This window comes from Malaclemys terrapin, chromosome 6, assembly GCF_027887155.1.
Source record: "Malaclemys terrapin pileata isolate rMalTer1 chromosome 6, rMalTer1.hap1, whole genome shotgun sequence".
Taxonomy (NCBI): domain Eukaryota; kingdom Metazoa; phylum Chordata; order Testudines; family Emydidae; genus Malaclemys; species Malaclemys terrapin.
This window is the reverse complement of record NC_071510.1, coordinates 84606670-84619576: the sequence shown is the minus strand read 5'-3', so window position 1 is coordinate 84619576 and position 12907 is coordinate 84606670. Positions and strand designations below refer to the sequence as shown.

At 43.8% G+C, this 12907-nt stretch overlaps 1 protein-coding gene across 2 annotated transcripts in view; it reads right to left on the bottom strand.

Annotated features, from left to right (window-relative positions):
- MCCC2 (methylcrotonyl-CoA carboxylase subunit 2) overlaps nt 1-12907 on the bottom strand; it is an 82270-nt gene that overhangs the window by 36413 nt on the left and 32950 nt on the right. The gene's annotated exons all lie outside the window — the stretch shown is intronic.

The window sequence follows — 12907 nt, the reverse complement described above, 5'->3', positions numbered from 1 at the left end:
CATACCTTCATTATTCAGCATTTACACTTAAGTTCTATAGCCACAAAGCTCTTTCCTATACTAATGTGTGTGGGTATATGTGTTACCTGACCATTATTTTTTAGATTGAAACCATCACCTAATGCATACCTTATAAAAGTTATTATTCATCAATAGATTATTAGTGTAAACCATTTTTAATCTAGCTACAGGTATTCTGCTCTTTTTCACAATAAGTTAATGTCAAATGAGATGCTCTGCTGTATCCATAAATGTTCAAAGTGAGAACCACAAATGTCAGGCTTGCCCTCAGTTCCTGGAAGATACCAATGCCAAAATTAAATAATTCCTTTTTCAAATGGAATGTCACTAAACAAACCATTTCCCTACTTGCACATGGTACTAGTTTATATATTTTCTAATTCAAAATCTACTCTAATATTCAGTTATTTTCTTGACATACTCTTCTACAGATTTCAAATGTTTAATTTAGTTATTCTATTATTAACCTTAAAACAATCTGAATCCACCTATGCATTATTGAGTCTTGTCTCACACCCACAAAATAATTTAACAAGAAACCTTTTCTAAAAAGAGCACCTTTATAAAAGAAAACTATCTGAATTAAGTGTGATCTTCCTAAAAATAACTAGAAGGTGTGAAGTAACCTATTACATGAGGAAGATTGTGGTGATGTTGGAGATGGACATCTGGCTAGTTCATAAAATGTTTGATAGAATATGTAACTGAAGTTTCACTGGCAGCACACTAACCTCTGACACCTCATTGGACAAAGAGATAAAGTGTAGGAAGATACTTTCAGTGAGAACAGGAAGATACCTACCAGTTATGAATCTGAAAAGTGGCTTTATTGGTACACAGACTGAGATTATGACAAGAATCTGTACATTGCCAGATGACTGACAAGAAATCTGTTATGTGATGGATGGATTTCTTACAGTGCAATGTGCAGGCAATTGATGACTTATCTTTCCAAGAAGTGTTGTCCTTGGGCCCCATGGTCAGGCTATCTTGTAAAAACACTAGATTGTCCTTTGTTTCAGATGACTTTGCTTTGATGTGTGTTCCTTTTAACACCCACTTAAACCTCAAGTGATATATAGACATCATCTGTGAATTTCCTCTGAGATGCTAGGAGGACGTTAATCACCTTCTTAGAATGCGACACTCTATTTCTTTCCTTTCAGCTTCCCAGCTGATGAGTTAGGCAGCACTGGATTTTGGTTCAGGAAAAATCCCTGTATCACATTTGGGGTGCAATTTAGACCAGTAAGGGGTTGTGTCAGCACCTGCTCTGTAACCTGGGGTGCCTCACAATGCTTTACTGCTGTAGCTCTCAACCTGAGCTCCTCACAAATAGCCAAACAGCATGCAGGTCATACCCTGAGTGTCTGCATATAGCTGCAACCTGCCAGCAACACGGACCTCAGCAGCCTTGGTTACTACCTGCAGGGTGACCCATCATACTCCCAGTCCTGAATTGTCCCCCAAAATGTGTCTTCTGCACTGTCCAGCCCCTTCCTGGACAGTCCTGATATTATAGGTCCATTGCTCCTGTAAGGGAACAATATCCAACAGTTTGCTACTTTAAAGGGAATGACCCAAACAATCCAGTTTTGCATTCAAACTGAATTAGTTTGATTAATCTTTAAAACAAGTTTATTTAACTACAAAGAGATAGATTTTAAGTGAATACAAGTACAAGGCATTAAAGTCAGAAATGATTACAAGATAAAATGCTTTCTAGTGCTAAAACTTAAACTAGACTTTGTTCAAGATCAAATCCTTACCACATGCTCTCAGCAACAGGGCTGAACAAATTTCAGGGCAGGATCTCTCCCAAAGTCAAATGGCTACTTCCTTTGCCTTCTTAGGTGAGAAAGAAAGAGAGAAAGAGATAGCGAGAGATACCTTGAGGTGGTTTTGCCCCTCACTTTATAGTCCAGGCACTCTTTGAAATGCATTTTCCTGAGGGTTACATCTAAGTAAAGTTCATTCCTGCTCTGAGGTTGGAGTCATGGAGTCTCATGGTGAAAGAGGTTCTATGCTGTTTGCTAAAATATAGATCGATCTGTTACTGTACCCTTTCTTTGTCAAAAAATGGTCACTTGACAGGTGACTATCCATCAACTTTGATGACTCCTGACTAGAGCCATCAGCGTGTCCTTTCTCTCTGAGAAACAGGTTTATCCATTATGGTAACCACATTTCAGTCATAATCTCATCTTATGTTCATAACTTTACATATAATGTTGCTACATACATGTCACCATATTACTAACCAGTGAGTTATTACTTTTCAAGTGATACCTCACAAGGCATATTTTCTACAAAGATTATTACAATAATGTTCAGGGTGTGAATACAGGGTGCATTCGTGCACACTTTGTTACACACTGTGTTTTGTGTGTGTCCATAGGCTTCCAACCTGGCCTGTGATGCACAAAGGCTAGATGGTCTCGATTGCATTCCCTCAGTTCTGTGTGTGTCTTGCTGAGCCAGCCTGACTTTCCTTCTTTGCAGATTACTGAGAGACAGAGTGAGAGTTTCTGCCCAGAACATGAACAAGGCTAGTACTATAAGCAGTTGTGAATGTTTTCTGTCTTCTTGCAGTTATATACACATCACATTTCTGGAGAATCATCTACTAGAAATAGAGTAGTCAATTGTCAACAATCACATGAGACATTATACTCCATGTCTCCTTCTATTATACCTTCCCAAAGACATATAGGAGTCACAATATGTTCCCCTATATGGGTTCTAGTATCTGTGCTGATGAACAGGCTTCTTTGGATTTGACATCAGATAATGCTAAATATTAAGAATGATTTCACCAAGAGATTCTAGTATTGGATCTGGACCAAGATCTTTATATATTGATTTGCTGTAATTGTGGTCTGGAAGCAAAGCAAGAATTGTGCCAGGTATTGAGACATGAGACCAACTATCCCAGGAATGGATTTTATCTTCAGAGAGATGTGCTAATGTTTGGCAAATCAGACACCATCTTCTTCTCTTTCTCTTCTTAAACAAAGATGGTCATGGACAACAACTGAGATGCTGGAGTTTTATGAAGGCTGTAATTGGTCCCTCCACTTGTTCATTCAAAGCCATGTTTTTGAAGGTTTTTAAGTGATGACTGCTGGGCTCTACATAATGTGATAAGAAGGTTGTCAGATAAGGTTAGACTTTCACTTGAAGGGAGGGATCATATGACATTTGTGAATAAACCATGTAGAATTTATGAGTCCAGAAAAGGAGTGTTCTGTATTGAAAATACTTTCTGGGCGACTCTCCCCAATCATATTTTCAGTAGCTCTCCAGGAGGCTTATTTTCATGTTCTGAAGTTTTGGGAAGATAATACCCAATATTTCCACATGGAATATTGACCGTCTTATGGACTTGTTGAGGGACCTGAGAGCTAAAATGGGCTGCATGACATTGTTTCTCTTTGTACTACATAGAATCTTTTGCCCTTACCAAAATACCAGTCTCTCCACAGAACGTGTTGTATTTTTCCAGTGTAAGAAACTGTGATCATTGCACCCTTCATCTTCTGATGCTACAAAGGTCTTGTTGATAGTATTTGTTTATTTTAACTTACCTTGAGTAAAGGATAATCTTGTCACTGGGAGAATGAGTGAGTTCTATCAAATATCCTTCCCTGACTATCTCAAGCACTCATTTTCTGAGGTCAATCACGCACAGAGGAAGGTGTGCCTGGAAGCTCCCTTCATGGAGTGCAAGATCTGCCAGTATTTGGGAAACCCAAAATCCAGAGTGACTTTTAAAGGTGCCTCAGTGACTTTTATCTCTATCCTCTCCAAAGAGCTTACCAACAAAATATTTGGAAGTATACTGGATGGTAGCCTGCAATTCCAGTTCCCTCAAGTGGACCTATAGTTATTCCCAAGCCATGTCTTTGGAAGTTTTGAATGTACAGAAAGTCAGTCAGGTAAAGCAACAGTCCTGAAAAAGTTGCTAGGAAAATCTTGTTTAAAGGAGATTTTATGGAGTAGGGCTTTTGTTTGTTTGCTTGGAGTGGGGAGATTGGATGTTAGTGCATGCTCACAATAGCCTCCAGGTGAGCACAGAGCTGCATAGAGACTGCAGTCATTACTCTCATGGCTAAGGCTCCTGTATCCAGCTTTAACCGAATTGCTGATCTTAGTCTCTGTTGCTTTTGCAGGAATACTCCCTTGGCTGATCTGACTATGCCCTTTACTGTTATGAGACAGAAGCAGGTTTAATATTAGGTACAAGAAGATCTTGATAGGGAATTCCCACTCCACCTTAATGACACCCTCATAAACCAGTTGAAGAACTGCACAGATCTTTTTCAATTTTGCAGGGTTTTACTGTTATTTCATTTTCTAAAAACATAAGCACCTGTGAAGTTAGATTCCCATTTGTGCTTAATTCTGGGAAGCTTAGCTGAGAGTCTGAAGTATCTCATCGAAAGCCCCAGCTTTACAAAGTTCTCCTCTTTAGAGGATCTGAAGGGCAGAATCTCGCAGGAGAGGTTTTAAGACTTTACGCTGCCCCTTTTGGGGGCAATTTCCTTCACCAGTCCCTGGGCCAGACCCTGAGGGAAGGGGCCCTGTGAGGGGAAGAGCATGTTACCAGGGAGATTGAAAAGAGAGCCTGCAGACAAATATCTTGTACATCTCCCTATGGAGAATAGTAGCCACTTTGGCCCAGATCCTCAAAGGTGTTTAGGCTCCTAACCTCTATTAATTTTAACAAGTTAGGAGCCTTAATACCTTTGAGGACCTGAGCCTTTATGGTCTTCTGTAGGACCCCTGGAGTCTGGAAGGGGAAAGGAGGTAGGTCCATCTCCTAGGGAAGTAGATCGGAATCATTCAGCCCCATGCTCCTACTGCTGGGTCTGTACTGACTGGGGACTATCCACACAGAATGAGAGGTGAGCCAAAGTCACTGGTGACAAATGACTCATCAGTATCAGAAAGGCCCCATCACGGCACTGGAGGCCTTGCAGGTAAAATGGTTTATGGGAAGGGGGGATGCTTATGACCTTCTCAACCATCTGATCACAGACCTTGCCAGTGCTGTCTGGGGGCAGGAATCTTTTACTCCCGGTTGCTCTGGGAGGACCTTGCCTTCCCCAAAATTCAGGAGGGCTCTGAAAATCAGATACCTGTCTCTATACCACTCTTTCTGGAGTGATCTCAGTAAAAGGACTTTCCCTGTAACCTGCTTGACTCTTGCCATGGACCTTGCTCAGTCTCTGGCTGGGAGCCTGGCTCCCTGCAGCCTGTCATTGACCTCACCCACATGCTGGCTGGGGGTTAGTATCTCTGTGGCCCGCTTGACCACCTCAGCATGTACCTTGCACACGCCAGCTGGGAGCAGGTTTCCCTACAACCCGTTTGCTCTTTGTGAATGGGAGGGGAGGAGAGGTGCTGTCCTTCAAACCCTTCTCAGAAAGCCAAAAGATACACATTTTTAGTTTAGCAGTTTTGAGGAGAACCACCTCAATGTCAAAGAAGAAACAGAGAGAATTAGTTAAAAGTATTTTACAAATCTTGTCAAAGGTCCACTCCAAAGAGAGACTTATGTCTAAACTACGAAATTAGGTTAATTTAAGAGAAGTCGATTTTTTAGAAATCAATTTGATACAGTCGATTGTGTGTGTCCCCACTAAGTCGGCGGAGTGCGTCCACAGTACCGAGGCTAGTGTCAACTTTCGGAGCATTGCACCGTGGTAGCTATCCCACAGTTCCCACAGTCGCCGCCGTCCACTGGAATTCTGGGTTGAGCTCCCAATGCCTGATGGGGCAAAAACACTGTTGCGGGTGGTTCTGGGTACATGTCGTCAGGCCTCCCTCCATGAAAGCAACGGCAAAAAATCATTTCTCGCCTTTTTTCCTGGGTTACCCGTGCAGACAACATACCACGGCAAGCATGGAGCCCACTCAGCTCACTGTCACCGTACGTCTCCTGGGTGCTGCTGGCAGACGCGGTACTGCATTGGTACACAGCAGCAGCTCCTTGCCTTTGCAAATTAGCAAAGACAGTTAGCAGCCGTATTGTACCATCTGCTGCTGTCTCTTGGTTGCTCCTGGCTGACCTCAGTGAGGTCGGTCGGGGGCGCCTGGACAAAAATGGGAATGACGCCAGGTCATTCTCTTCTTTAAGTTTCACCTAATGGAGATTCAGGCCTGCCTGGAATATCATCCGAGCTGGAGACTTTTGCCTCAGGCTGCTCTCCCAGCTGGCAGCACCGCACGATCGCACCTACCCCAGCCTACCCCTTGCTCCCATGGCTCATGAAGCCTGGACAGTAGTAAGGAGCAGTTCAACTATAGCTGAGCAAGTGCAGAATGCTGGTAGAATGTGCCTTTGGACATTTAAAAGCTCGCTGGCGCTGTTTGCTGACTAGGCTGTTTGCGATTAGTTGCCTTTGTTGATTTTAATTCCCTGTAAGCCAACCCTGTAAGCCATGTCGTCAGTCGCCTCTCCCTCAGTGAGAGCAATGGCTGAGAATCGTTTCGCGCCTTTTTTCCGTGCAGACACCACACCATGGCAAGCATGGAGCCCATTCAGATCGCTGTGGCAGTTATGAGCACTGTAAACACCACTCACGTTATCCTGCAGTATATGCAGCACCAGAACCTACAAAAGGAGGCGATGGCAGCGCGGTGACGAGAGTGATGAGGACATGGACACAGAATTCTCTCAAAGCATGGGCCCTGGCAATTTGGACATCATGGTGGTAATGGGGAGGTTCATGCCATGGAACACCAATTCTGGGCCCGGGAAACAAGCACAGATTGGTGGAACCGCATAGTGTTGCAGGTCTGGGATGATTCCCAGTGGCTATGAAACTTTCGCATGCATAAGGGCACTTTCATGGAACTTTGTGACTTGCTTTCCCCTGCCCTGAAGCGCAAGAATACCAAGATGAGAGCAGCCCTCACAGTTCACAAGCGAGGGGCGATAGCCCTCTGGAAGCTTGCAATGCCAGACAGCTACCGGTCAGTCGGGAATCAATTTGGAGTGGGCAAATCTACTGTGGGGGCTGCTGTGATCCAAGTAGCCTACGCGATCACTGAGCTGCTGCTATCAAGGGTAGTGACTCTGGGAAATGTGCAGGTCATAGTGGATGGCTTTGCAGCAATGGGATTCCCTACCTGTGGTGAGGCGATAGATGGAATGCATATTCCTATCTTGGGACCAGAACACCAAAGCAGCCAGTACATAAACCGAAAGGGGTACTTTTCAATGGTGCTGCAAGCACTGGTGGATCACAAGGGATGTTTCACCAACATCAACGTGGGATGGACAGGAAAGGTACATGATGCTCACATCTTTAGGAACTCTGGTCTGTGTGCAGCAAGGGACTTACTTTCCAGACCAGAAAATAACCATTGGGGATGTTGAAATGCCTATAGTTATCCTTGGGGTCCCAGCCTACTCCTTAATGCCATGGCTCGTGAAGCCATACACAGGCACCCTGGACAGTAGTCAGAAGCTTTTCAACTATAGGCTGAGCAAGTGCAGAATGGTGGTAGAATGTGCATTTGGACGTTTAAAAGCACATTGGTGCAGTTTACTGACTCGGTTAGACCTCAGCTAAACCAATATTCTCATTATTACTGCTTGCTGTGTGCTCCACAATATCTGTGAGAGTAAGGGGGAGAAGTTTATGGCGGGGTGGGAGGTTGAGGCAAATCGCCTGGCCGCTGATTACATGCAGCCAGACACCAGGGCGGTTAGATTTCAGAGTAACAGCCGTGTTAGTCTGTATCCGCAAAAAGAAGAACAGGAGTACTTGTGGCACCTTAGAGACTAACAAATTTATTAGAGCATAAGCTTTCGTGGACTACAGCCCACTTCTTCGGATGCATATAGAATGGAACATATATTGAGGAGATATATATACACACATACAGAGAGCATAAACAGGTGGGAGTTGTCTTACCAACTCTGAGAGGCCAATTAATTAAGAGAAAAAAAAAAAAAACTTTTGAAGTGATAATCAAGCTAGCCCAGTACAGACAGTTTGATAATAAGTGTGAGAATACTTACAAGGGGAGATAGAGTCAATGTTTGTAATGGCTCAGCCATTCCCAGTCCTTATTCAAACCGGAGTTGATTGTGTCTAGTTTGCATATCAATTCTAGCTCAGCAGTCTCTCTTTGGAGGTTAGAAGCTTTGAAAACCAGTTTCATGACTGGCCAGGGGGCTACTGTGTGAAAGTTCTGTTTGTTTCTCCTTGATGAAAACCCGCCCCCTTGGTTCACTCTACTTCCCTGTAAGCCAACCACCCTCCCCTCCCCCCTTGATCACCGCTTGCAGAGGTAGTAAAGTCATTGTTGTTTCAAATTCATGCATTCTTTATTACTTCGTCACACAAATGGGGGGGATAACTGCCAAGGTAGCCCGGGAGGGGTGGAGGAGGAGGGAAGCACCGGGTGGGGTGGTGGAGGAGGGGAGGAGGAAGGACAAGGCCACACTGCACTTCAAAACATATTGAATACCAGCTTTCTATTGCTTGGGCAGTCCTCTGGGGTGGAGTGGTTGGGTGCCCGGAAAGCCCCCCCCCCACGTTCTTGGGCATCTGGGTGAGGAGGCTATGGAACTTGGGGAGGACGACGGTTGGTTACACAGGGGCTGTAGCAGCGGTCTGTGCTCCTGCTGCCTTTCCTGCACCTCAACAATACGCCGGAGAATATTAGTTTGATCCTCCAGTAGCCTGAGCATTGCTTCCTGCCTCCTCTCATCACGCTGATGCCACCTGTCCTCGCGTTCATTTTGTGATTTCCTGCACTCTGACAGTGTCTGCCTCCACGCATTCTGCTGGGCTCTTTCAGTGAGCTCAGAGAACATTTCATCGCGAGTGCATTTTTTTCGCCTTCTAATCTTCACTAGCCTCTGGGACGGAGATGATATGGGGAGTGTTGAAACATTTGCAGCTGCGGGAGGGGAAAAAAAGGGAGAGTAATATTTTAAAAGACATTTTAGAGAACAATCGGTAGACTCTTTCAGGCAGACATGGTAAGCCACAGTCTTTTGGCTTCTTTAACCTTCATAACATGTGGGAATGGTTTCAACCAGCAGCACCCCTGTGTCCCATACCAAGCACCCGTTGGGTTGGCCATTTAAAATGGGTTAGCCATTTAAAAGGAGGGGCTGCAGTTTTCGGGTTAACGTGCAGCACAAACCCAACTAAATCCCCCCACCCCACCCTATTCTCTGGGATGTTCGCTTCACCCCTGCCCCCACCCCACGGCGCACAGCGGGGATGATTTCTGTTCAGCCACAGGCAAATAGTCCAGCACGAACGGCCACCTCTGAATGTCCCCTTAATAAAATTCCTCTATTTTAACCAGGTGACCATGAATAATATCACTCTCCTGAGGATAATACAGAGAGATAAAGAACGGATGTTGCTTGAATGCCAGTAAACACAGGGACCATACACTGCCATGCTTTGTTATGCAATGATTCCAGACTACATGCTACTGGCCTGGTGTGGTAAAGTGTCCTACCATGTAGGACGGAATAAGGCTGCCCTCCCCAGAAACCTTTTGCAAAGGCTTTGGGAGTACATCCAGAGAGCTTCATTGAGATGTCCCTGGAGGAATTACGTGCCATCCCCATACACATTAACAGACTTTTCCAGTAGCTGTACTGGCCATGAATGCATCCCAAGTCTTCAGGGCAAATTAATTATTAAACACGCTTGCTTTTAAACCATGTACAAAAAGGTACACTCACCAGAGGTCCCTTCTCTGCCTTCAAGGTCCGTAAGCCCGCCTTGGGTGGGTTGGGAGGGTACTGGCTCCAGGGTGATAAAGAGTTCCTGGCTGTCGGGGAAAACGTTTTCTCCGCTTGCATGCTGTGCGCTATCTTCAACCTCCTCCTCATCATCATCTTCCTCGTCCCCAAAATCCGCATCCCTGTTGCGTGAGAATCCATTGACGGAGTCCAGCACAGGGGTGGGGTAGCTGTAGGGGCACCCCTAGAATGGCATGCAGCTCATCATAGAAGCGGCATGTCTGGGGCTCTGACTCGGAGTGGCCGTTTGCCTCCCTGGTTCTTTGGTAGGCTTGCCTCAGCTCCTTAAGTTTCACGCGGCACTGCTGCGGGTCCCTGTTATAACCTCTGTCCTTCATGCCCTTAGAGAATTTTTCAAATATTCCGGCGTTTCGTCTTTTGGAATGGAGTTCGGATAGCACGGATTCGTCTCCCCATACAGCGATCAGATCCAGTACCTCCCGTTCGGTCCATGCTGGAGCTCTTTTGCGATTCTGGGACTATATGGTCACCTGTGCAGATGAGCTCTGCTTGGTCATCTGTGCTGATCACCTCGCCATGCTGGCCAAACAGGAAATGAAATTCAAAAGTTCGCAGGGCTTTTCCTGACAACCTGGCCAGTGCATCGGAGTTGAGAGTGCTGTCCAGAGCGGTCACAATGGAGCACTCTGGGATAGCTCCCGGAAGCCAATACTGTCAAATTGCGTCCACACTACCCCAAATTCGACCCAGCAAGGTCGATTTCAGTGCTGATCCCCTCGTCGGGGAGGAGTACTGAAATCGATTTTCAGAGCCCTTTAAGTCGACAAAAATGGCTTCGTCGTGTGGACGGGTTAAATCGATCTAACGCTGCTAACTTCGACCTAAACTCATAGTGTAGACCAGGGCTTAGAGTCTGCCACGTATGCTGCTTAGAGGCAGAGAATTCTGGACAGTTCTTTCTGAGGGGTAGTCCTAAGCCCAGGCTCAGAGCAAAGATTTGGTGTGCCCCAGTTGCCATGGAGACGGAGAACAGCCCACTGTGCAGACCATCTGAAGGGGCTTAGAATAATCTAAAACGTAATGTTTTAAGGAAGTGTTTAGTTCATTTATTATAATTATACTGATCATTATGGAAAGCTAGAGTGTGAAAAAAGAAAATAAAAGATTTTGGACCTGAATTTTATATATTATAAAGTAATTGTTAAATCATTACAAACATAGAAATTGCCATGCTAGATCAAAAAGTGATCCATGTAATCCAAAATGTTGTCTCTGACAGTGGCCAGTGCCAGATGCATCAAAGGAAGATGCAACAAACCTCACAGTAGATAGTTATGGAATTACTTGCCAATAAGAGAAGCTTCTTGATCACTTCCATTAAACAGTGGTGGCTTATGCCCTGAAGTAATTTATCCTTCCTAATATAATTATGCATGTTATCTCTAGCCATATCCTAACTAAGCTTTTTCCCCTCAATAAAAGGTTACCTGGAGTCAGGGCTTTGGAGCAGAGCCCAGAGCTGGAGCGCGGAGCAGCTCCGGAGCAGTGGAGCTGCACGTTTTTGCCTGGAGTTGGAGCGGAGCCAGAGCACAGCTCCAAAGCCCTGCCTGGAGTATCTGGAAAGAGTCATCAGGTCTTGCTGACATTTCTGTTTTCAAGTAACATGTCTGTTCACATTTATGCCATTGTCCACAAGAAAATCCCAATCATCTTTCCAATTAAGACAGATAAAATAACTGTACAGAAAAATCCTTAATTGAGGAAAGTTCTCAGTTTATGTATAATCAATAAGATACCATTCTGGTGAACAGGATTAACACAAGGTACAAAAAGGAAAAAAGACTGGATTAACGCATTTTAAATGACATAATTAGTGCCTGAGAAATTCTAAAAGGAAATGAACAACAAATCAATTAGCACTAAATGGCACAGTTTCGTCATTCAGGACTTGCTATTGATTATTACATTTGTTTATGCTGATTACTTTGTTCTTTTCTTCAAACTGGAAAATCTCCATTGAAATAAAAACATAGAAAATACTTTCCCAGGCTAAACACCAACATGATTTTGTGCTTCATTTCCCTCCCACCCACACATTCTAATTATGTTTCTGCTGACAGGTTTGGAAAGAATTGTTAACGTTCAGCAACTATCAAGTTCACAAAGAAATATGTTTAATAACTATATATGCTTATTTTTGAACCCCACAGGAGTTATAAACTTACTCCATACATGGAGTCAAGTAAATTTACAAAATGCTGAAGTACCTGATTAATAGGACTAAATAAAACTAAAGTGAAGGGAATGGCTTCAAATGCCAGGGTGGACAGTGGGAATAAGAACAATGCCATTCAAATAAACATAGAATGTGAAAAAATGGCCAGTAGCAGTAATTTTGTGCTGGGAAGAGAAAAGTTATGTAATCATGCACAAATGATTCGTGAAAAATTTTCATTAAAAAAAAATAAATCTTGTTTCCATCTAGCTATACTTAGAAATGATATTGCTATATGTTCCCTGTGACCTAACTGGCTGACACAAGCAAACTCCCTCACCAGAGTCCTCCATCGCTGTCTCCCTAGGAATTGGGTAGTGTGATGTAATCAGCAATAAAGTTAACAACTGATTTCCCCATTTATACATACGCAAGTGCAAGCACTTTTGAGAGATATTTGGTGTCTACTAATTTTAGGCAACTGTAGCCCCTCAGATTGTTCCCAAAACACTCCACCATCTCGCAGCAAAGTGCTGCATCACATCACTGTGTTTAACAATATATTCCAGAATCATTAATGTGCTTTGTGAACATGCAAATTATTCCAGAATGAAGTGACTTTTATTCTGAAATACAGCATCCAAATAGAATAGCTATTCTGCTCAACTTCCCCATGTAGACAAGCCCTTAGTTCTAAAAGGTCCTACACATTAAATCCTGGCCCCCTTGAAGTTAATGGCAAAAGTCCCACGGACTTCGATGGGGCCAAGATTTTATCTATTGTTTTTAGCATGTCATCTATTTCCAGTGCTTCTTGTAATGTGGGGAGTCTACCTAATTCCTTATTTAATTAATTGTATTCTATTGATTTTTTTAACAGTTAACATTCAGCAAATACCACATCTTAACTTTTTTTCTAAATT